The sequence below is a fragment of the Pipra filicauda genome, unplaced genomic scaffold (assembly GCF_003945595.2).
Source record: "Pipra filicauda isolate LSUMZ 115617 unplaced genomic scaffold, ASM394559v2 scaffold194_size2289513_pilon, whole genome shotgun sequence".
Taxonomy (NCBI): domain Eukaryota; kingdom Metazoa; phylum Chordata; class Aves; order Passeriformes; family Pipridae; genus Pipra; species Pipra filicauda.
In genome coordinates, this window is record NW_024104303.1 from 1,542,588 (window position 1) to 1,567,599 (window position 25,012).

The following is a 25,012-nucleotide window of genomic DNA, read 5'->3' on the forward strand; positions in this document are numbered from 1 at the left end:
GAAAAAAAGTAAAATGCTTCTTTTAAGTCAATATTTCCTGTAGCTTTAATACCACGAGAGGATATACTAATTACAGTTACTTTATAACTATACATCTTTCTTCCTGGAGAAACTTATTGTTATGGTGGAAGTCTAACTGAATTGACAGTATTTGGGATGATTCACTGGAGAACTTAAAAGGACTTGTTATTTTTGGATAAAAACCAGCATTAAAAATATTGATTACATTCTTGCTTTTCATTGTCTGTTGTACACAAGGTTATTTCTCCTCACAGTCACATAGTCTCACTGGCAAGGGTATCAGTCACTTCAGGCTCCGGTTACATATTGCCCACAAAAAGGGGCAAGGGCAGATTGTTATAATTGAGTTTTCTGACTTGTGAATTTCATCAAACTACCTACCTACCTACTTGTGAACTCTAAAACGCGTCTTAAAAACCAAGTGTTTTGCTAATTTTGGGATATCTACTAGGTACTAATTTGCATGTGTTAAGACTGCACAGTGGACCTAAGTTATCCACACCTGCCTTCTGCTCTGTCACACTCACCCTGTATTTTTACTTTCTCCAACACCATTAGAAAAGTCCTCAGATCTCAAGGACAAGCAAAAAGGTGTATTTAACAAAGTGCATGTGCCAAAGGTGCCTCCCTTCTCCTCCCCATCTGAGGCTGCCTTTCCTCTTGGCTCTGTCATAAAACATGAATAAATGACTCATCTTCTGGGTCCTTGTTACTTCTCTTCCTCTTTTTTCTTGCTAGCTCCTGCTGTCAGATATGTCTAAGTGACAAGCTAAGGCCAAATAGATGGGGTTAGATTGTCGGAGAACAGAACTACTCTTGCTTCTCTGCCCTCCATTTAACAAGTCTGAGCAGTAAGTCCTTAGGTTTCTCATCAGGTTTCAGGTTCCTCTTGGTTTTAGTACCTTGTCTTTTGTTAAGAAATAAAGTTAATCTCGTCTTAATTTATTATTCAAAGAAGATTGAAAGTTAGCCTTAGTGGCCAATAAATAACATTACAAGCCTGTGCAGTTACTCTGGCTCTTCAAGAATCAATCACAAGGAATTAAGTGAATGTAGCAAACCCTTCCTTCGAAAATAATGCTCTGTGACCTCAAGTTATATGCTTCAGCTGTATTCCTTTCAATTGCATTTTCTACAAAGCTTTTTTTGAAAAAACACAGATCAAAGGTAAGCTGAACTGAGTCTAAACAAAGTATTTCTGCTGATAAAAGGTGGAGCTCCAGTATTCTAATCTGATGCCATTAGTCAAACTGAAAACACAGCTTGAAAACAGGATTTTTTTTTCTGCTGTAAAATGTATTATTGTGTACCATGGCTCATGTTTTGTCAAGTGAATAATTTCAAAGGTCATTATAGATCCTTTTCACAGCAGCAATTAATTTTTGTTTAGCTGTGGTCACAAACACATGCTTGTATTGTCTGCTACAAAATTGAGCTTGTGTGCTTTAATGTTAGTTTGACTGTTGTTTATTAAAAATCACAGTGCAGTTCCTTCTCCTGCAGAGGAAATGGGGAATTGAAAATAAGCTACTGCAGTTTCAATGTGGAAGTGTTTTGTCCTTTGTAAGGAACTTGACAGCCAAATGGATGGTTTGTTCTGGAACTCAGACATGTCACAACAGCGAAACAGATGAGGAACCCTCACCCCAGTTCAGGTACTGCTGGGACAGTGATTTGGGACAGGGATGTTAAGGTGTTTTCATTAAAGCAGGATCAAGTAAGAGAAACCTATTTCTCTTTGCTGAAAAGATTGTAATGACAGTTTACTTCACTGGATTATCGGCAACATACTGGCTGCTGTGCCACCTGAATTTCAATTTCTTAATTTACAGCACTGATGAAATAGAATAGAGCTCGATCTCTACTGCTCTCTACACTGGGCTGGTCTTATCAAGCGTGAAGTTTGGCGCATTGCAAAGCTATTCAAGTCATTATCTGTTGAGGACCTCTTGAGCCATCTCTATCTCTGCAGTGTGCTGATAAGACAGCTGTTTCTGTTGCTGCAGTGTCTCTCTGGGCCTCGGTCTTCATTCCGTGCAAACTACAGCTTTGTCACTGTGCCCTGATGCTGTCACTTTCTCTGTTGTGCAATAATTTGATCCAAGCACAAAAGAGGTTGATGGCAGCAACAGACTGGCAGGTGACACAGTCTTATTTTACAATTAAATGTGCATTTTGCACCACTGGAAATACAAATCCTCAGTAAAGAAGCTACATAAGCTGTGGTGCAGCAGCAATCTGCCTTTCCCTGGTCACAGTAGGGAACAAGCAAAGATACAATAATTTGGATAAATAGACAGCTTCTTTCAGGTATTGTATTTTTCCAGGTGAAGTTGTCTATAGAAAATCTGAGCAGCTGTGATTACCTTGTGTGAAACAGAGCTTTAAGATACCTTTTTAGTCTCAATTGAAAAAAAAAGTGAAACACCTCCCTTACCTTTCCCCACCCAAATGCTAACCTCTTTTTGAAAAGTAGTTTTTATTAATATTCAGACACTGCTGTATAATAGAGAATGATACAGCAGCCTCAGCTGCAGTATTCATATTGCTGTAGTTTTGTATGATATCCGTATCTTATCACCACAGAGAGGCTCAGAGAAGAACTAGGTAAAACAACTACGCTCCTATACTGAAGGGCAGAGTGCATGCCAGGTATGCTTTGACCCAGGAGTTGTGTGTCTGAAGACTGGGACTGGAACCTACATGCCTATTGCCGTTTATTTGTCAAAGTAGTGGAAACAAACATTAGTTGACACTGGAAGAAGGACCCCGTGGAGTCTCCCGGGTTACAGTAACACAAACACACACACAGATATACACACACACACACAGACATACCCACACACGGACATACACGTACACATTCAGACACATCCGTGTGGCAGTAGATGAACACCACGAGTTTATCTGGAGTGCCCTCGAGAGAGATAAGCCCACATCGACATCCTGTGCGTTACCAGGGTGTTTCCTGGGGGCAGGGGGGACACGCTCCCCGTTGGTGCCATGGGGCCAGGGCCGAGGCCGGCGCTCCCGCAGCCGCAGCCGGGCCGTGCCGTCGGGCCGCGCCGCTGTCCGTGGTGCTGACGGGGCGGCCGCGGGGTCCGCTCGGCCCATCCCCTCCCTCGGCAGACAGCCCTGCTTCTCTTTTTTGAGTTCTTATTTTTTCGTGCTGCCCCCCCCCCTTTTTTTTTCCTGCTTTTACTGCCATTTCTTGACCACTCAGTCCCGGCCAGGGGACTCAAGAAGGTTCAGCATGCCTGAACAAGCACCATCCTTTCCTCCTGCTGTAGCTGTTCCATGTCCAGCGCCTGTGTAATAATCCATACATGTTTTAGCTAAAGGCTGTGTCCAGACAGACAACTACCGCTAATCATAAAGATTTCTTTACAGACATATTAACTAAGCAAAGAGGAACTTAACAAGAAAACGTGTTTTCCCTGGGAGAAGGGAGAATTTAGCTTTCCTTCTTCTGCTATTGCTGGAATCAAGGGCCTCTGAATAGAGATGAGAAGGGCTGATGACAAGGCAATTCGATTTAACAGCTATTTTCTGCCTAATTTCACTTTAACACCATATATTGACAAACATAACAGATGCAAGTACATTATCGGTAGAGATATTACATTTCTAAAGAAAATGCATAAAGTTTGGATTTTGTCTCTAAGAGCTGGTCACTAATTATAGATGGAGATTGTTCCTTCTGAGTGGAGGAGCAGGGAGCAAGATGAAGTTGGAATTCTGAGTATCACACCTGAGAGGGAAGCTGTTGAAAGCAGAGTCCTTTAATTTCCTGAAGGTTCAGAAAGACATTGTTCTGGTTTCTAATAGCATACATTTTGGTTTTCCCTTTAAACTGACTTTTTTTAGTTCTAAGAACAGCTGTATATGGTTTTTTGGGGGGTAATGGAAGGGAGTGAGGTGTCAATGCACAGATAAGAATTGTAAAGAACTTTTTTATTTTCTGCCTTTCTTTCTCTTTTGTCATACATTGCTGATGTTCTGCTAAGGAACACTGTTGTTTACTTAAACACATTCAACACAAGCTGGACAAAACAAGAAAGTAACCAGCAATTAAATCTAGTAATTCCGCAAACAGCAACACAGGGCAGGGGTTTTGCAAATGTTTTCTATTTGGTATAACAAACAACATTTTAATTTTTTTAAGAGAGATATATATAAAACTTTTTGATGTATGCAACCACAGCATAAAGAACCTGAGCAACTTGAGTCTAATATCATTAGGAGACTTTCAGAAGCAGCTTTCTTGTATCAAAAGGTAAAAGTTGCCATAATTAAACAAGACTGAACATCAGGAATAAACAGAACAACAGTGTAAACTCAGAGGACATTCTTCAATACTAACAGACACTGCTGAGAGCACAATTTACACATGGAATTCCACAAACTGTGTGTGAACAGACATCACTTCACGTAGGACTTTGTATAACAGCTTTGAGGAAGAAGCCACCCCCACCCCGTTCTTTATTCAGTCCTTAGAGCCAGTAGCTTGGCACTTGTTCCACCAGGGAATTATTCCCCTCTTTGGAATGCTGCTGATTCAAGACGTTGGTGATACATTGTAAATGATAAGACTGTGTGTTCTAGAAAAACATCAGATGCATTAAGCATAAAACTAATTATATAAAATGTAAAATTAGTCTCTGTATAACTCTCAGTTGTTGTCACAGTGGTAGAATAGGGAGATTAGAATAGAGAGATGATACACGATTCATTGTATTAATCATTTATAAACACGCAAGGGCACTCTCATTGAAACACTATGCCTCTATTGGAAATTGCATTCTTCTTTATTTTTGCACCTTGTTAAACACAGATGCCAGAATTCTAATTTAGAATTCTATTCCAAATAAGCATTTCCTTTCTGCAGGGTGTTCTGCCTTTGCTGTTGGAAATACATGATATGCACTTGGTGTGTTCTGTGTCAGAAAAGACACAGAAGAAAAGCCACATCTAGGAAGCACTTCTGATTCTGGAAAGAAATGACAAACTGTGGTGAAGGTCAAACAGTTTAAGGAGTAAAAGGCATGCTTCAGAACACCATGCAGAATTGTTACTTCTATACCACACAGTCTCTTTCTCTGCAAACACTTATCTATGAAAGACATAGAAATTGCATAATGAATACAAACTTTTTTCAACCTACTTCTCTTGTCTCTCCCTCCTTCCCTTCCCTCTTCCATTCCTTCCCTCTTTGCTTCGCTTCCTTCCCTCACTCCCTCTCTCCACTGCCTTCTTCACTTTCCTTCTTCTCACCCAAAATGTTTGTTACAAGAAATACCACTCATTAATACACCAAGTCCCAGAAGGGCAAATGTCCAGAGCAGTCCCCGGGCGGCGATTCAGACTGGACACGGGCGGTGCGGACACACGCACTGCCAGAGCTGCGGGAGCCGGGTATAAAACATAAAGGCTGGAGGGCGGGGAACCAACAAAACCCAACCAAGCCACGTAAAAAGCCCCAAACCACAAAAAAACCAACACACATAAGAAAAGGCTGCTTTCGCGGCAGCTCGTCAGACGAAGGAATGGTGGCACCGAGAGCCGGCCGCCGCGGGCGTGCCGCGGTGCGCCGCCCCGCTCCCACGTGGCCGACCGGGAGGACGGGAGCGGCCGCGGCCCCGCGCAGTGTCGGCGCTGCGGGAGCGGCGGCCGCCCGACCCTGTGGGCACTGAGGGCCCCGCGGGCCGCGCTGAGGGCGCTGGGGGCGGAGGGGCCGCCGCGCCCTGCGGGGGCGGGCCCGCCCGCGCGCGGCCCCGCACGGCGCAACGCAGGCTGAGCCGCGGCGCCATGGGCCCGCCGGAGTGGCGGCCCGCGCGGCCAATGGGCGGCCGCCGCCTCGCCGGGGGCGGGCCGGGTGGGCGCGGTCGGGCCAATGCGGGCGCGCGGCGCCGCCAGCAGCCTGCGTTGCGCCGGGTGCGGGGCCGCTGCCGCGCGTGGCGCCGGGGTAGGCGCGGGGCGGCTGCGGCGCGGGGGGGGCGGGAGCGGCCGGGCGGACTCGGGACGGGACGCGGCCGCCCCTGGACGGACACACGCCCCCCGCCGCGCCCCCGCGGCCGCGCCGCCGGGCGCGGCACGCAGACGCACGCAGCCCGGCGCGGCGCGGCGGCGGGCAGGAGCCTGGCGGCGGGGCTGCTATAAATCTGCGGAGCGGTCCGCCTCCCGGCGAGGCACGGCGCGGCATCGCACCGCACGGCGTCCTCCCCCTGTGGCCCCCCGCGCTCTCCGCGATGCTGCAGTTGGCTCGGGTGGCGAGCCACTAGGAAGTGACCGGCAGGGAGCGAGGGGGAGAGAGAGAGGGAGAGAGCATCTTTAAAATCGCCCTTCCATCCCTCTTTTCTTTGTTCCTTCATTTCTCCCTCCCCTCTTTTTGTTCCATTGGGTTGCGAAGGGAGAGTCGTCCTGTCACTCTGTCTTTTGAGTTCTCCCTTTTTCATTTTTTATTTTTCCATTTTTTTTATTTTTGATTTTTTTTTTTTCCGCCAGTATTGGACTGTCGGGGGTGGGGGAGGGAAAGGATTTTTTTGGTTTGGTTTTGGTTTGGTTTTTATTTGCTTCCTTTTAGAACTGTCCCCAATTTAGCTCTTGTCTTGAGAGAACTATCCATCTGCCTCTTACTCCTTATTGGGAGAACTGCACCGTTACTTTTTTTTTTTTTTAAGCCGAGGAGAAGAAGGTAAGTTGTGGCTTCATTCTTTCATTTATTATACGTGTGCGATAGGGTCCACGCTTCCCATTCCGGCGGTGCATGCTGTGTAGAATTACATTGATCACCTGTGTTTGCTCCGTATTGACACCGTTCGTGCCGACGGCGCTGAATGAGGCAGTTCGTGGGTATGGCAGCGTGCCCGCGGAGCTGAGTTGCTGGAAGTATTTGCAGCGTGGGGAGGGCAGCCTCTGAAACTGGGGGACCGCATCGCGGCCACGCAGGACGGCGTGCGCATCCCCACCTGGGCTGGCCCAGCTGTAAAGTTCCAGCGTCTCCGCGCCCCTCGGGCTCTGGATACGTCTCTTTGCGGGGAGCATCCGAGGGGACGGACCGGCAACGCGCGGGTGAAGGCAGACGGTATCACTTTGAGGAGATAAACCCGCATTTGCAGATTAGCCGGGATAAGGCTCCCCGCGCCTAATTGCATTAGAGCCGCACGGCATTTCGCGGCTTCCTGCGGGGCTGGGAGGCGGCTGCGGGCCACGGCGCACAAAGACGCGGCCGGTCGTATTGTCAGCGGGCGCAGAGGGCGGGCGGCGGGGTGGGGAGAGCCGCTGAGCTCTCCCGGAGAGAAGTCGATGACCGTCTTTGGAGAGGGGCCACGTCTTTTCGCGGGGATGAATAACCCGCCGGGGAAGGGGGCGCGTCCCTTTGTTCGGGGCGTCGGAGCGCTGCGTGGGCGGGGCGGCCCCGATCTCTGTCCGTGGTCCTACCGGAGCGGCGGAGGCGCGGACAGCGGTCACCGGCGTGCGCGGGGGAAGTTTGCATCCGGCAACCGCGGCGGGGGTCCCAGCGGGGCGCCGGGCAAAGGAAGGGACAGGGCGTCCCGTCCTCGGGCGCGTCTCCCGTCCTCTCGTCCTCCTTCCCCGCGGCAGTGGGAGGGTCTGGGCAGAAGGAGGAGGAGGAGGCGGCGATGGTAAACGCTGGCGCTGCGGCGTGTGCGCTACCGGCAAGGACCGGCCCCGAGCACCGCTGTTGTTTAATTTATGCCCAACACGTTACACCGTACCTACCTATTTCACGTACGAAAATAACTAATGTGAGAGCTGTATAAGCGAGGCAAATTGGTAGCTGAACGTGTTCCGTCGTTTCCAGGGACCGGCGGTGAGAAGATTTATTTTCACTAGTCTTTGGAGCGCCAGGAGGGCGGGGAGCACACCAAGCCATGCGCTCCCGCGGGGACAGGACTCCCCCTTCTCTCAGCGACATTCCCTCGGGCACTCGCTGGAGCGCTGCCCGCGCGGGATGAGCGGCCCGAAGGAGCGTAGCCTTGGGAGTGCGGCCGCGGGGCTCGGCAGCCGAACCTTGCGGGGGGCGGAGGGAGGTTCCCCTCGCTGTCGGACGCCGCCGGGAAAACGGGACAGTGCTTTCGGAATGGCTAATGCCCGTGGCGGGGGGGGGGGCTCTGAGCCAGCACGGCTGCTCGTCGCGGGTCGCTCGCTCCCGCTGCGCCCCCCGTCGGACGGGCGAGTTGCGGGTTCGTCTGCCCCACCGAGCCATTTTCGGAGAGGAGGGTCAGACCTCCGAGGTTCGGCATTTTACAGGGAAAGGCGGCTAGTCGGTAACCTTGGGGAGACGAGCAGGCATTGTGGGGGTCCTGCCGCTGACCCCACCGGGGACTCGAAAGGCAAGCTCCCGACCTATCCTGCTCAGCGGACTCCGCTCCTCGCTCTCCCCAGCGCCCGCAGGTGCTCCGAGATAGTGGTGGCATAGGGCCCGCCCAGCCTTGGCTCCGCGGAGGGGAGCGGGGCGGCCGCCGTGGGGTGCCCGCACTACCCGGGGGCGCGGCCCCGAGGGCGCGGGGCTTCTTGAGTGGCCACCGGCAGCGTCACTCAGGCGGCGGCCAAGGGGGCGGGCTGTGGAGCCTTTATAAGCCAGTCACTGGACCATTTGCCTTCTGGTGCCGCTAGCGTGGTTGCGTCGGTGGGGCAGCGGCCGCACCGGCATCACCGGAGCTATCAGGTGAGGTGGCTGCGGGGCGCTCCGCGGCTCTCTCGGAGCAGCGAACACCTTCCCCCCGCTCCGCTCGGAGCATCGGGCGGCAGCAGCGGTGACCGCGCTGCCCCGGGACAGCGAGCACGTGCACCGCCGGTCCTGGGTTGCTGAAGGAAGGGCAGGAGGAGGGGCAGGGGACGGAGCTGGGGCTTACGGGGAGCCGTGTGGTCCTGGGCGCGGGGCGGTGGGACGGCGGACTCGCCATGGGGCGGGAGAGGAGAAGTGGAGCCGGAGGGGGCTGTATCCCACCCGGGGAGTGCGGCGGGAAGGGAGGCGGCCTGGGCGGGGGCCGCGGGCGCATGACCAGCGTCCCGCCTGGAACAGGGGTAAAACATGGCGCGAGTGGATCACCCTGTCCTGCTGCTGTAGGTGGTCGGGGGCTTTCCGCCAGGACCGGCTTGGTGCGGTGTCGGTTGCAAACTCCAGGATGCTGGTGGTGTTAGATCAAGAGGGGCTTCCTGTTGCTGGCAGTTGGGGCTTTTTTTTTTGAGATCAATTCTTTTATCTCCTTCCTCCTGAGTCATACTGTATGGGTTTAATCGCTTTTTGCTTTACCCTCTAGGATTTTCTGACTGTTTGTTCTGCTCCGCTCCCCTCTTTTCCGTGTGGTGCTAATTGGGCGAGTCAAGCACCTGTTCCTCAGACAAAAACTGTTCAGTAAAGCCTTTGTTTAGTCTGCAGCATCCGTTGAATGATCTTTCACCCCACCTATTTCTTTAGCGTGGCCCTGCCACTGGAGCGTCGCTCCCTTTTTTCCCGCAGGCTGCAACTCCCCTTCCCCTTTGTCCATGCCTGACCTCGCACTAATCGGAGTGCTCATGTCCACCCTACTGTCTGTACCCATCCTCTGACCGCGCCCCCGGGCCTGGCGGGGCAGTGGAGGGGCGCGGTGGAGCCCCTCGGGGGCTGTCGCTGGCTGCGGAGGTGCTGCCGCCAGGGCTGCGCGGTGCCCGCCGCTCCCGCCGCACCGGTGCGACCGCGGGGCTCGGGGGGAGCCGGGCCGGGGGCGCTGCGGGGCTGTGGCAGCGCTCCCGGCGATGGGGAGGGGAGCGGCGACCCCGGCAGAACACCCGGTGCGCTCTGGTCGCCGCACCCCGCCCTGGGGGGGAGCTGTGGAGGGTCTCGCCCTGGGAGTCGGCCCTGCCGGGTCTGAAAATTGCCGCGCCGGAGAAGAGAGCCGAGGGGTGGAGGGGGATGGGGGCGGCACGGTGCGCGGTTCATCTGCTTTTATTTTATTTCGGGGGTACTTTGTGCTTGAGGAGGCGCGGCCGCCCTGGGTCTGGCTGAGCGATCGTCCCGCCGTCATCGCTGCTCTTTGCAGGGGTGTGTATTGCCCGCTTTTCTTACCACTAGAAAAAAAAAAAAGAATCCCGTTCCCACGTTGTGTGCGTGAGGAGTGAGTTGATTTTGTTTAATCGGCATAGCTCTGGTGGTGAGAACTCCAGCAGCCAAGCAGCTTGGTACCCCTTTCACCTCTGCAACCTCCATGTGCGCCCATTTAAATACAGGTGTAACTTGTTAGGAGAGGAAAGCTGATATATATTAAAAAAAAAAAAAAAGCTATCCAGAAACCACACAAAACAATAGGCAGCAAAATTTTTTTTTATGAAGTAGTCTTGTAGTTGATTTGATTGAAGTCTGTAAGGCTAAAAGGCATTGTTATATTTGTGAAGTTTTGAAGACAGTTTTGGTAATATGGTTTAGTAGCTGCATAGGGCAGGACTTCAGGGGCTGGTTTTCTTAAACGCTATATTTGGTAAAGTGGCAACACCTGATGAGGTGTTTGATGAGGTGGGTATTTCAGGACATATGAATATTTTCTTGAAAGGTTTCTGATTTTTTTGGGCTGAAAAACTCCACACCACTTGACTTGATTTGTGTCTGCTTTGATGGCCAGTTTTAAATTAAACCGAAGGAGCCCAGAAAGTGTTCCAGTAAGTGGGTACATGTTTGGTTGAGTAAACAGACACTGGGGTATTAGTTAGAGCTTCAGTTTTCACTTTTTTCTTTTAATCACTTGTAACTATGGACACATACAAATGACCTTGAAACTGCTAAGGAATTTTATCACACATGTTATAATCTGACAAAGTGCATCTTTAATGCCCCTTTCAAATGTCTTCTGTTTGTACCTATGTGGATATTTCTGCTTCAGCAATAGATGTCTTAATTTTGTGGGTTTGTTCTCGTGGAGTGGTTGATCCTTTATATGTGCAGTGGAGATTCTAATTGCTTTAGTCTTTGTGATGGGTACTTCTTCGATATATTCCTGTTTGTGTAAATCTCTTATTAGTTTAATCATGCTAGTATAATGTTTCTGCATGTAAATTTATTGTGACTATACATTCTAATGCAAACATTGAGTTTCATTCTTTTCTGGATTCATTCCAAATGCTGGTTTTTAAGTGAGAGAGAAAGATGCTTTTATTAGTATTTTGTTGTCATTGATTTACTTGCTGCCTCTTCAGAAATTGGGATCTAGAGTATTTCAGATTGAGCTGGGTGATCCAGATGTTCTGAATTGAAATTGTTCTAAATAGCCACTAGATCAGGAGCATCTGTATAAAAAAAGAGAGAAAATGCTTTCGAATTATGTCCCAGGTTTCTGCATGGCAATATTCAAACTACAGTAGAGGCCTAGGCTGAGTTGTATTAAAGTTCTTGTAATAATAAGCTAGATTTTTGGGGGAACAGAGCTAAGCGTGCTTTATTTGGGGACTAAGTAGGAAATAGATGATATGTGATCTAGTGTTCTAAAAGCCCAAGGAATAGTTCAGCTTTTCTGTGCTTCTTAAAATAAGTCAATGCCACTGCAGAGGTGGACTTTACAGTTAAAAATAGTACAAGGATGCAAGCACAAGCTCCTTTCTAGTAGCAGTGATGCTGAAATGCTGCTTTTATAAGTAAAACTTGCTGTCTTACAGTGTAATGACTTTTGATTATATTTGTGGCCACTGATGTTCTTCATAGCAATAAAACTGATCCTGAGCTAATGGATAAACTGAGTTTTTGATGAATATACATTTCAGTATGGCTTTATTGCCATCTTTGCTTTTACTGAAATGCTTTTCTAATAGATGCTAGTATCTACAGAGGGCAAGTGAGTGTTATCAGCTGTTGCGAACACTTGAAAAGTGAGAGAATGTTGCCTTAGTGCACAAAGATTTCTTTTCCTGACAACCCTGAAATCAGTTAAAAAATCACAACACTATCCAGTGTTTAGCTGAGAGAATGTTGCCTTAGTGCACAAAGATTTCTTTTCCTGACAGCCCTGAAATCAGTTAAAAAATCACAACACTATCCAGTGTTTAGCTGATGGTGTTTTGGATTTTGACATCTGTAGTTCCCGTTCTGAAGGAAGATGCAACATGTTTTTTTGATCTGTTGCCTGTGTAAATCTACCTAGTTTGATTTACCCAGAAGGATTAGTTCTAGACAGACTGGTGTAGGAGAACTTGTAAGTTTTAGCTACTACAGCTGGTGGGGCAGATCAAGATGTCTTGTGGCCTCATCCTTGTTGAAATTTTGAAAGCCATCTTGAGTGTATTGTGGCTAAATAACATAGGTAGGGTTCCTTATTGATTCCCACTGAAGCTCAGAGAAACTGCCAATATTAAGCAAGCTGCTTTTGCCCAGTAAGCATTATTGTTAATTTGTAGGGATTCTTTGTATCTGATAACTTTGCCACTGAACAAATAAATGTAATGCTAAATTTGACAGTCTCTGATCAGAGAACAGCTAATTGTTGGTTTTCGTTGTGTTTGGAAGTGCATGTGTTTCACACAGACTTTTTGGCATACAATAACTACACGTTGGAAAGATGACCTCAATGAAACACTTGGCTTTCATAGTGTTTTTGTATGGAGTGCAGTTTTTGAGCTTTAAAACCAAGTGAAACAGAAACAGCTCATGGCAGAAATCTTAAGCACGCTTTTCAGAAGCTTATTTAAGGATTCTAACCCCACATTAAGTTTTTGAAGTAGCTCACAGTCTAAATCTGACTTGGCTGGCAAAATATGTGGAGTTTTAAGAGCAGTAATTATGTAATGTGAAAAACTGTAATGGGAAGGTCTTACTTGCATACATTTGAAAAACTCAGGTTGGGAACAAGCTGAAATTTTCCAGATGGAGATTAAACTAGTATCGCACTATTTCCTGTTCTGTCTGAGCCACTGTTCCTCATGGTCCTCCTATACTTAAGCAACAGGTGTTTTACTTTGTTTTAGTAGTCATAGTAAGCCTGGATGTAATCAGGGTTTGAAAAAAGCTATATTTGCTTAATAAAAGTCGAGATGAGAGTTAGGTGTTTAAATGTGCTGGCGGTGAGTGCACCAGCCTAGGATCAGTTCCCATTCTAGGAAGTTCTAGACTTCACTTTGTAAAACAGTGGTGATACTGATTCTCCGTTCCCTCACGCAGTCCTGATATTGCTCATGGCTCAAGTAGTCCAACTGGTGATTAGAAACAGCTAAGAGATTCTTGGACTAGATGAGGCTGTCAGAGATTGCGAGAACAGTTAACTTGGATTGCTGCATTTAGCAAAGAAATAGGTATATCCCAGTAAACCTGCAACAGCTGACTATGACTCAGAAGCTAGAAAATACTAAAGTGCTGAGATGTTGTACTGTAGTCTTAAGATGCCTTCCTGACTTCTTCAGCTGATCATGGAGTACAGGTAGAAAGTGTTATACTGTGAAAATCAACTGAATTGCTATAACATACTGTAGAGTGTGTATATGCAGTTTTGTGAATGCTTACTGCCTGAATACTGGTAAAACAGGGAATTTTTTAACATTCAATTATGTTGCAAAACAGTCCACACAGAGGTAGGAAAGGGTATTCAGGGTGTACTGGAATATTCACTGTGTTGACTAGCCTTTCTGGTAGGTCTGTGCTAGCTGCATTTGCTTTCAGAGTCATCATGATGAGTTTCTTTAAGTAGGTACTTACTCAGATTTATCTGAATAAGCTTTATGCATTTTTGTGGAATGAAATTGCCATTGCATGACTGCAGGACTACTGACTTCAAATCTTGTGGTCAGAAGTGAAATTAGTAGGATTTATTTTGCAGAATGGATGAACAGAGTTGATTTCTTGGAAATGCAATTAAATACTTGTAGACAAATGCCTTAATCATTTTAGCTTGTAAGGTTTGAGAGGAGGAGATTGAGCCATGAAAAGGGAAAAGTAATGTAAATTCAGCTTCTCTACCAGTAGTGTCCCTGCTGATTGTATTTTCCAATACTGTTCTTATATATTTTTTCAGGAGTAGAATTGTGTTCAGAAGGGGGTAGTTGGAGTCATCTTTCCTGTGGTGTTTTTTTTTTATAGTTGCCTGTTGTTTGTTATATGTATTGATGAAAACTTATGGCATATTACCTGAAGTGAGGTAGAGGAGGAGGCCTGACAGAAGGTACTTGGATAGTCTGTGCCATTTCCACCTTCCTGAATTGCCATGATGAGGTAGTGATTCCAGTGGGTTTTTTCAGGTACTTGGACTGTACCTACATGCCGTGGGGCATGAACATTTGAAAGGGGACTCCTTAGGCTGGCCTTCTCTTTAATTTCAGAGTCAGTAGTGGATACGTTCCAAACATTAGCATTCATGGTATCTAAATGGAGTTTTGCTGGGAAAAATATGTTTTTGACAGTGTTGAACCTAGACCTGTCTCTCTGTACAGTGAGATTTGGGCAGTCAACCTTTGCGAGTAGGAGGCTGCAGGGTTTTGTTTTTATGTTATGTTAGCTCACTCTTAACATATCTTCATGTTGACAAAATCGGGTAAGGATTTCATTATAATGTCTCTTGTTAATAATAGAACTATAAAATGCCTTCAAGAAGTTAAATTCACTGTTTTAGATTTGTTGCAATGGAACAATGAAAAATGAAAAATGAAAAAATAAGTACCTAAACATCAGAAAAGGGGGCAAGGCTTTGTATGCCTGCTGTTCAAACTTGGCCTTGTAAGCTTGCCAGTTCTGTTTTTTTAAGTGTTTGTGGCATGTGATTTTTAGCTTCAGTACCAAAGTGGAGCACTCCTTCAGTTCTTATTTGTTATTAACTTATTTTCAGGGTACCTCTGAATGCATTCTTGAAGTTAGTCGTCTCCCTTACATGCTGCGGACACAGCTATGCCTGGACTTAAGCAACTTCTTTGGAGAAGGGTGTGCTGAATCACCTTATAGCTTTTGATAACTCATGGAACAGTGGGGCATGAATGTACTTATTTACCTACAGAAGTAGTTAAGGTTCCTGCAACACTGCTCCAGGTGACCCTGTGACAACTGCATGCAAGCGGTGAGGAGGAGAAGGTGGTCCCTTGAATCCCTGGTCTGCTAAAGAGTGTTTCTGGCAAGGAAGATGAGTGCAGGAGGGAGTAGGTGTTGGGGCTATCCGTCATAGCAGACGAAGAGATTGCGAGTGCAGTGTTTGGATTTCTGAATTTTCTTTGAGCACATATGTGCATAGCCATTGCACTGAAATGGGTAACAGATTGCAGGAATGCTAGTAGCATATATGCCTTCTTTTTATGTTCCCATTTTAGTTTTGTAATGGACTCTTTGTTTCAGTGCCATCCATTTCATTTGTCCTGTTGAAATGCCAGAAAACTACTGCTCTGACCTCTGTTTTTATTTATCCATTAACATTAAATATGCATCAGCTCAGTTTAAAGGCAGAGTAAGATCTTGGGATTTATTTAAATTTTCTGTATCTACTGTTCGTCTCAACTCTTGAAGCCAGCAAGCATAACTAGAGATGAACACTTATTGGTTGTGTCACAGTTGATTTAAGAAGAGCTTTTAAATCTTTTAAAATTATATCTTAGAATTGTAATACCCACTATAATTGTAATTAAGGCATTATTTTTATCTCTAGTAACGTGTAGAAATCTCATCAGATGTCCTGCTGTGGTTCATTTCTGCCCGGATAAGCATTAGAAGCTTCTTTCTGTTTCCAAAAGAGGGATAGCTAAAGTCATAACTCTAAAACACCATATGCTGCTTGTAACAGACTATGTATGTACTGCTTGCATGCAGTAGAGAAGAAATTAGTTTATTAATGAGTGAACTTTTTAATTTTGATGTGCTTTTACCTTGAACTGCAAGCCCAAATTGAGATCGTGACCTAAAACTGCTGTTGCTAATCTGGCCAGAGCACTCATTCTGAAGGGAACTGGAAAACTGCTGACAAAGTGAACTGCATAAAGTGAAGAAGACTTTAGAAGCTGCTTTTGCATTCAGATAGCTAAACTGTGAAACTTGGCATAGCAATAGCACTTGCCTTGGACTGCATCCATGGTTGAGATGTTGGTAGGCAAGATGAGAATTACAGCCTCATTAACCAACTGAGTAGCTGAATTTTTTCTGTAACAGTTGAGCAAACTGAAAGAAAATTTAATGGAGTCATGCTTGTCTTTTGATAGAGGCTATTTTTATAAGGAGGTGGTTCTTGTAGTGAAATTCCGCTGAACCAGTGCAGCTGAAGGACATAAAACTAGCCATCGTGGTGGAGACCAAGGCTCTTTTTTTTTTTTCTGTTATGCCTCTGATCAAGGATTTCTTTGCTGAAATTATAACTGGGCTGTAGGGTTTCTTTTTTTATGTGGAAGATTTTGTGTGCAACTCAGTGTCTGACATGGTGACTGCTTCCACCTTGAGCAGTGGAACACAGATGACACATTCAAAGGTTTGAGCCACCTCATTCAGTGGAAAATGTCCCTCCTTATGGCACAGGTGTTGGAACTAGGTGATTTAAAGATCATTTCCAACCCAGACCATTCTGTGAGTCTAGGAGGACTGCATCTCTGAGGGGTACTTTCTGCATGAGTTTGTTAGCATTAGGAGAAATGTAGATTTCAGTATTAATTATTAGGTTTGATAACCTAGTATTTCAGTAGTAGCTGTTAGAAAAGAAGTAGATACTGCAGACTTCTGTTGTGGTAAAAATACAACCTATTTTTCTTTTGTGGATATGACTTTTGGGATCTTTACAAACACTGCGTGCTGTGTTAGCAAGTGGAGTAAGCATTACTTGTTTTGAAACATGTTTAGGTGTTCTGAAATGAGGGATGTCAATGTTCCTAAAGAAATTCTAAGGGAAATTGCCTGTCTTTGGTGTGAATTGCATAAAATGATCAGGTGCATCAGGTTTCCTGTTTGAAACAATGCATGAGAACAGAAAAAGGGTTAATAGTTTCTGTAGGAACAGTTTCCCTTTTTTAACTTAAATTAAATGTGCAGTAGCAGATTTAGCTTACACTTGTGCATACCAATTTTGCATAATCTTTGCATGTCCTGAGTGAGTGACCAAGATCAGGGACCTAATTTTTGTGGCTGTTGCTACTACTTGCTCAAATATTCAAGCACTGAAAATTAATGATCGTCTAATTGTAGCTGTCCTCCTATTTGATAAATGGGGTTGACTTGCCTTTTTAAAAACTGATTTATGTATCTCTCCATGACTTGCTTGACCTGAGAAGGCTGTGCTGTTTTTATCTGAATACATTTTAAAAGATCTATTTGTTAGGCTATTAGGAAGAGCTGTAGACATGTGATTTTAATCATATGTTTAGTCCAAATTAAGAAAACAATGAATAAATTGCTATCAAATGCAGTACACGTATGCAGGACTTTACATTGACCTACACAAATGCGTGTGAAATGGTACACTCATGTACAATATGATAGTGCCTGGGCGGCTTTGAACACTTGAATGTGAATGGTACATGTTTGCTGTGCAATGTATATGGACTGAAGAGTTAGTTAATTGCTGCTTGAAAAATATGGAAGTTATACAACAGGATTAATAAATGGGAATAGGAGCATCACTTTCTTGAAATGTAGAAGTATTGTGGATGTAGCAGAGATGAAGATACTTTTCATATTCGGATGCAAGATGAATAGTTTGAGCTGTGTCTGTGACCCAAATTTGTGAACTTGTAAAGCTAATCAGCCTCCCGAGACATCTGTTTAAGGTATGCTTGACTACATGTAACTTTTAATGCTCTTTGAAAACTCTGCAGGTGCTGGCTATAGCTCATGAGGCCTTCGGTTCCAGATGACCCTTTCTTTCAGGTACCTGTTAGTCATGTTTTTTCTTTCCTGACCTGAGGGAAACAATGAGCTTACCTGCAGTCTTACGACACTACCATATTAAGTCAGTGACAATCTCCAAATCGAAACTTTGGTGGCTTCATCATGCTCACTTTGTGAAACATTTAAAAAGATTTGCTTTAAAGCTTGTGCTACGGGATGGTCTATTCACTACAGAGGTTTTGCCCTCCTTTGACTTGAAGATAGATGGGTGAACAAACACCGAAGATTCTTTCCAAATCCTAGGTGATAATGTTTTTTTAAGGCCTTCAGGTTTGGCCAGGGAAGTAATGCACTCTGTCTCCTAACCTGAACAATTATTTTCTACACCTTTTTTAACAAAAAAAAGTATCAGACCAGACTTTGAACTACTGGGTCAAGAAAAAGTGTTCCCTGAGCAATTTCCCACAGGTCGCTCCTCTGTGTCAGTCAGTTTTAGTTGAAAGCCTAAGCTTTTCTTGAAGCTCCTGTTCAGAAATGGATGCTTTGTGTAGCACAAAGCTAGATGGGACTAAATAATAGTGAGAAGCTATTTCTATAGAAGAGTGGCCTCTATGGCCAGCTTCTACTGTAGATAGTTTTTGAAGTAGGCTAATTCCTTGCTTTTTCTTCCATGGAGGTTTCTAAAAGTAGATTTTCTTCCCCTTACTCTTTCTCCTCTCCAGCAAAATAAGTCATCTGAAGATTGAGGGTTGAGATTGATTTAAGTGAGCTTGGACATGCCTTATTTTTAACCAGCTGGTGTTGGTTCCCATAGAGACTGTTTGGTGTAGCTGGTGTGTGACAAGGAGTAGAGGTGCCTCCCCTTTCCCAAGCCCCCTCAGGACCTACTGTGATGGTGTGGGATGTACTGAAGAAGTGACAAAGCCACTAGGAGGAAATTCTGGGCTTGAGGAAGCAGGGAGGAGAAAACACCATAAGTACCACTGTACCATCCAGATCTTGCTTCCCTGAGGGAGCAAGGGCAAAATGACCTGTTTTAGTCGCTGAATTAGTTTGAAGTTTGGAGCCACAGTAATGTGGGGAAGACGATCTTTGTCCAGTTGTTTCGCATGCTGCGTGTCAGTGAAGGACATCAGATGGTGGTAGACACCCAGATGGGGTACTTAGGCCCAGTAAAATACTTGTGTTACTGCTTATGTAGATCTGTGCTGGCTGAGAAATAGGAGTTTTGTTCAGAGTCTTAGCAAACTTCATAAATAGCTAGGGTTCTCCTGAACACTGTAGGAAAGCAGCAACCAAGGAGCCTTGAAGATTTTGAGGAGGACCTGGAAACTTTTTAGTTGGCTGGTACCAGTCTGTGTCTGGACTTGTGTGGGACTGGCTCTTTAACTTCATCTCTGTGGAGTTGTAGCTCACTACTTTGGGTGTCTGAGGCGAGGTTTTGAGGCAGCATGAGTTCTCTGGGAAGAGGTCCAGGGCTGTCCATACTGGACATGGTCAGTGCCAGCCAGATCCGCGATGGTCTCACTGCTACAGAACCCAGCCAAGCCTGTTGTGGAAGTCTGTGGTGCCTCTGTGAACACCTGCTTAAAGGACAAAATGTGGGGAATGGGTGAAGAAGACTGATGGGGGGGAAGTGTGAGGAAGCAGCCCTGCAAGCACTAGGTTCAGAAGAGGAGAGGAAAACTGAATCTCCTGGGCTGGGGCAGGTGTAGTCCTGCAGCCTGGGGGAGGTGGCCATGGAGGAACAGGCTGTTGCCTGCAGCCCATGGAGAGGGCTATGTTGGACGTGAGCTGCAGCCTGTGCCGCAGCAGGGGGATGTTTCCTGCTGCTGGCGGTTGAGGGCCCTTGCTGGAGCACGGGGTAAAAGCATCTGTAAGCCTCTGTCCTCCTCACTTATTGGGTTGTGGTGGGCAGGAGTTGGGAATGAAGGATGGAAATTGATCAGAGGAAGATGGGAGTGGAAGGTGCTTTAATTTTGCTTTTGTTCTTACTAGCTAAATCCATTTTAATTTGCAACACACTGATTTCCCTCAAGTTGAGCTGATTTTGCCCATGACTTTTGTTGTTAAACGGTCTTTTTCTTGACCCAAGAAGTTTGTCATCCTCTTTTCTCTCCTGGCTGGTCCTGTTGTAGAGTGGATGTCTGGCAAGGCACCAGGTAGGTCACCAGTCAGTGGCTCAGTCTGTCAGAGGGCATTGAATCTCTGAAAAACCAGGTGTGTGCTGGTGGCTGGACATAGTTGGCTAAGCAGAATGATAAATAAGGGTGGATATGGCTGTGCTGTCTGTTAAAATGCTTGTGAGTTTTAGGTGTGTGTGCTGTAATGTTTGCCTGCCTTTGAGATGTGGTTTCTTCAAATTCTGTCACCTAATTAACAAGGAATAACTAGGCTTTAAACTGGACCAGGAATATGCATACAGGGTATTATTAGTGAAAGACTTTGTATTTTCTTCTGTACTCTTGTGCTTGCAAGAAGGGATGGTTGATTTGTGTAAGTAGTGCATTTCTGTATGAGTACCTGACCTGAGAACAGATTTGTCTTCATTCATACTGGCGTTTGATAAGGCTTTTAAGTGTTTGTGGAGCAGGTATTTCTGACTCCCTCCTTCCCAAGAGGGAGTCAGAAGTTGGACAGTTTCTTAATTTTTAGGTAGGAAATAGTTCCATGGTATATGACTTGCTCCATTTTTCTTTTATTTGCTAGGCAAAAAAATCAGTTGTTGAAGTTTGTCCTACGAACAGTTTATGGCTCAGGCAACTGTTGTTACTGTCTTGTGTTCACTGCCATGATTAAAGATAGGCAATCATCCTTCGCCAGCAGTGACAGTCTTTAAATTGTCTCTGTCTGCTGGGTCTTTGTCCTGTGTTTTGAGCAGTGAAAGAGTTACGGTTCATGTTATGTGGTATACTCGGATGCACAGTATTTGCAACTGAAGTTTGCAAGTCAGTCTCTGTTAATAAGTGACTGGATGGTAAAACTTTCCCACTCAGGTGTCTTTTCTTTTTAGCCAGTCATATACTGATGGTAAGGCCCCATTCCTATTCATGTCCTGTTTTTCAGTATCCACAGTAAATGAATGATGATCTGAATCTACAGTGTCAGTGCAGAACCATAATAACCAGGAGTGTATAGAAGTAGACACTGATGGTAGGGGTCAGAGATTGACTTTAGCGAGCAGCAGAGGTATATGCCTCACAGATGTGCTGTTCTGGAAGTGTTGTGGCTGTCAGATCTGTGATTCAAGATGCTCTAGGGGTCTTGGTGAGACTCATCCAGCTCCTGGACAATTGACCAGTACTTGCTGCTTATCCCTTTGGACCATAGTGGTAGTCAAGGGAAGACTGAAATAAAACAAGTGGGCCACAGAGCTCTGGGAGTGCAAGCAAAGGACATGGGAGTTCTGGAGGAGGTCTAAATTCTAAAGTTGAAGGATAAGAGTTTTGGTGGAAGTACATAGGGTTTGTATCAGAAATGGTGTGTCCAGCAGGACCAGGGCAGTAATTGTCCCCTTGTACTTGGCACTGGTGAGGCCCCACCTCAAGTGCTGTGTCCAGTTCTGGACCCCTCACTGCAAGAAAAACATTGAGGTGCTGGAGCTTGTTGGAGAAGAACAACAGAGCTGGGGAAGGATCTAGAGAGTTAAGTCCTATGAGAAGTGGCTGAGGGAGCTGGGGTTGTGCAGCCTGAAGAAAAGGAGGCTCAGGGGGGACCTTATCACCCTCTACAACTACCTGAAAAGAAATTGTGTCAAGGTGGGTGTTGGCTGCTTCTCCCTGGGGAGCTAATCACAGGACAAGAGGACATAGCCTCAGCTGGGCCCAAGGGAGGTTCAGGCTGGATGTCAGGAGGAATTCATTTACAGAAGGGGTTGTTATACGTTGGAATAGACTTCCCGGGGAGGTAGTGGAGTCACCATCCCTGGAGGTGTTCAAGAAACAACTGGATGTGACACTTAGTACCACAGTCTAGTTGACAGGGCAATGATCAGTCGAAGTTTGGACTCAAGGATCTTGGACATCTTTTCCAATGTAAATGATTCTGTGGTTCTAGCTCTTAGGAAAATGAATAGTCATACATAGGCTTGGTGGTACAAACAACTCATGACTGAGTTACAGTACAAAAAAGAGGTGTACAGGAGCAGGAAGTGAGGGCAAGACATAGAGAAGCACAGGCAGTGAATAAAGACTGGTCTTAGAAGGAGTTAGACAAGCTGGAGGCCACTTGCGGTTGGTAAAGGATGTTAAGGGCAACAACGTGAGTTTCTACCAATAATGTAGCAGCAGAAGAATAAAAAGAGGAGACTGGGCTTCTGCTTGAATGGAGCGGATGAATTGCTGGCAGCAGGTAGACAAGGCTGTGATATGCCACATTTTTGCCTCAGTCTTCGCTGGCAGGGTCTCCTGAGCTCATTTTGTGTAGGCAGAGGGTGCAAGGCGGAGAAGAGATGCTGGGAGTAGGAGGAGTACCAGGTCTGTGATCTCTTGAGAAAACTCAACTGCTCTAGATCTGGATCTAAGGGTATTGAGAGAATTGTCTGCTGTCATGATGAGGCCACTGTCCAGTATTTTTGATAAATAAGACAATCAAGGTTTCTTGCAACTGGAGGAGAACAAGTTTTGCTGCTATTAGAAGTGAGTTCAGTAAGGATTATATGGGGAGCCTCACTGTTGTCCCTGAGGAAATTGAGAGAGTCATCTTTGAAGTAATTTCTGTGCACATTAAAACAAAAGTAGCTAACATTGATTTACCAAGTCTTAGAAATTATTAGGTCTGTGGATGAGAAGTGATAAATGTCATCTGCATTGAGTTGAACATAAGTCTTTGTGTGGTTACCCACAGTATCTTGGTAGCAGAATCCTTCAGATAAGACTTAAGTGGACAACTAGATAGGTGGAAGACCGGTAGGATTGTTACAATTGGAGGTCTTGGGGAGTCTGTGCCACCTGTTGGATTTACTATTTGGTGATGTGGGGAAAGGGAGAAAGTTGATCTTCATCAAGTTTGCAGAAAGCAACTGAGAGGTGAGGCTGATGTTCTCGAGGTCAGGGCTACTGTCTAGAAGGACTAGGGACCGGTGAGAGGAAAGGGCTACTGGGGACCCTATGTAGTTTCGGCAGGAGCAATGTGAAGTCCTGTCTTGGGCAGGCAGAGACGTGGCAGTGATGCCAGGAAGACTAGGGGTAAGAGGCCCTGAGCCTGGTGGGCAGCAAGCTGAGTTGGGCCAGTGAGGCAGGAGAAAAGGGAAAACTTTTCCTCCTACAAGAACAGCTGGGCTGTGGTTCTGGCTTCCATGGAGATGGTGCTGTCTCCCTTCTTGGAGGGTTTTTAACCTTGAAACATGGCTTATTTTACTGTGGGTGGGATGCGAGTCTGGAGACCTCCTTAAGTTCCTACTGGCCCAAATTCATCTCTCTGCCACTTTTGCCTACAAAATGCACTAACTGGAACTGAGGCATGGCAGTGTTTGAGGCTTACAGAAGAAAGAAACATTGAACCAGAAGTACCAGCACAGTGCCTTTCAAGGTGAAATTTATTTTTTTTATACTGTTTAACAGCTGTAACACTGCTTAGACACTCTTCCAATCCTTCAGAATGTAGACATTTGGGGTGGTTATCAGACAATTAGTATTGTTACTGCTCTATGAATCTACTTTACATATAATGCATATCATCAGTTAACAGTTTTCCCACAAACTTTTTCATTGATGTTAGTAGAGCCAAATGTTAGCTAATTCTGAGGGGCTGTATGCTACTGTTCTTTTGAAATACAAGCATTTAGTAGCCTCTTTTCCTAGGTAAGTTGGCTTATTAAAAGAATAAACAATGATGTGTTGGAACATATTTTTCTTGTGGGGATCAACCTGGAGGCAGACAGGCTCCATATTTAGAATTTAAGTAGTTTTAAGAGCCCTCTTGAAGTTAAAAGGATGCACCTCTGCATGAACCACTTGAGAGCAGTGGTTGTCTGGAGGCTTTTCTGAAAATCCTTAAGGGCAGTTCTAGGCCAAATGGCAATCCTTTGACAGCTGGAATGACAGGGTAACAATGGTTGTGATTGCCTCTGTATAAGAGGTGAGCTGTAATGAGAGAGCTACTGGCCAACACTGGCCCAGTCTGTGTAAAGTAGATGTTCACAGGTGTTGCTTCTGTATTGGTGTGAGAGGTTTGCTGCTTTTTTTTTTTATTTTATTTTGGAGAATACTGGTCCAGATGGCAAAGGGTGTTTTGGACGCACTTCTAGGAGAATGTGCCTGAGCTTTGGCCTGGTTCAGGCTTTTTCAGGGGCAGATTTTATGTCTTGTGGAACAGGGTAATATGGTGTAGGTAATATCTGTCTGCTTGTTAAAACAGCTTTTGGTGCAGTAGGAGAGGGAATGTGGCTTAAAAGGAGATGAAAAATGGGAAGATTTGGCAAATGACTCAGAAAGCTGTAGTGATCAGAGTAAGCCTGTTCATGCTGCTTTATTTTATGGTGTGTTAGACTTTGATATCCCCGTTCTTCCAGACATAACTTTTGCTGCTTTTCTAGTTTCCTGATTTGTGGCAGTGACTGTGGCATCATATAGGGTAACTTTAATAGGGGAGGCAAAAGACTCTTATATGTGCTTTTATGCAACAGGGACTTCTGTATAGCAAATAAAAACTGTGAAAGCTTTGTCTGTAACTACTTATTTTTGACAATAATGCTTCTGGCGTGTACTTCTGTTCCCTGTTATGAGCTGGTAATGTGTGAAAGGCATGCCTCTTCGGCAATTAGCAGTATGTGGCCAACTGGTCACAACTTGTTTGGATCAACAGTGCCTTACTTACTGTCTGTTCTTCTATACTGTGTAGTACTGAGTGATCTCAGGAGGATTAGGGTGCAGAGATACAGTGAATTACTTCTCTGACCATGAAAAGCAGTGGTGGCAGAGGGGGTACAGAGGGGGGTTGTAAATAGTTACGGTATTGCTTCCAGCTCAGATGTTTTAACAATAGCCAGCTGTCCTTGTTCGGTGTTTACTTCACTTTGCAGGGTAAATATTTTTTGAAGCAATATAATGTGGACGGTTTTCTTAGGCCCCGAAGGTAGGAAGAAATGGAATATGTGTTTAAGCAGCTTATCCCAGTGTTTTCTGTGGGACAAACCATGAAAACCAGATAACTACCTGGAGGGTTATAAACTATTGAAAAATGTGACTGTTTTAGTGTGAATGGCTATGGGTTGTGCTTCACATTCTTCACCCT

The 25,012-nt window shown here is 45.7% G+C and overlaps 1 protein-coding gene across 4 annotated transcripts in view; it reads left to right on the forward strand.

Moving 5' to 3' along the window:
- The window catches only part of ELAVL2 (ELAV like RNA binding protein 2), a 110,787-nt gene that overhangs the window by 15,648 nt on the left and 70,127 nt on the right, over positions 1 to 25,012 (forward strand). Inside the window, exon 1 of one of the 4 annotated variants that reach the window (XM_027721998.2) lies at positions 6,530 to 6,715. The exons of 1 other annotated variant lie outside the window; for it this stretch is intronic. The gene's annotated coding sequence lies outside the window, so the exon portion shown is untranslated. Of the gene's footprint in view, positions 1 to 6,529; positions 6,716 to 8,549; positions 8,711 to 25,012 lie in introns of those variants that run through there. 2 more of the 4 variants (XM_027721994.2, XM_027721992.2) reach the window with 2 other exon arrangements.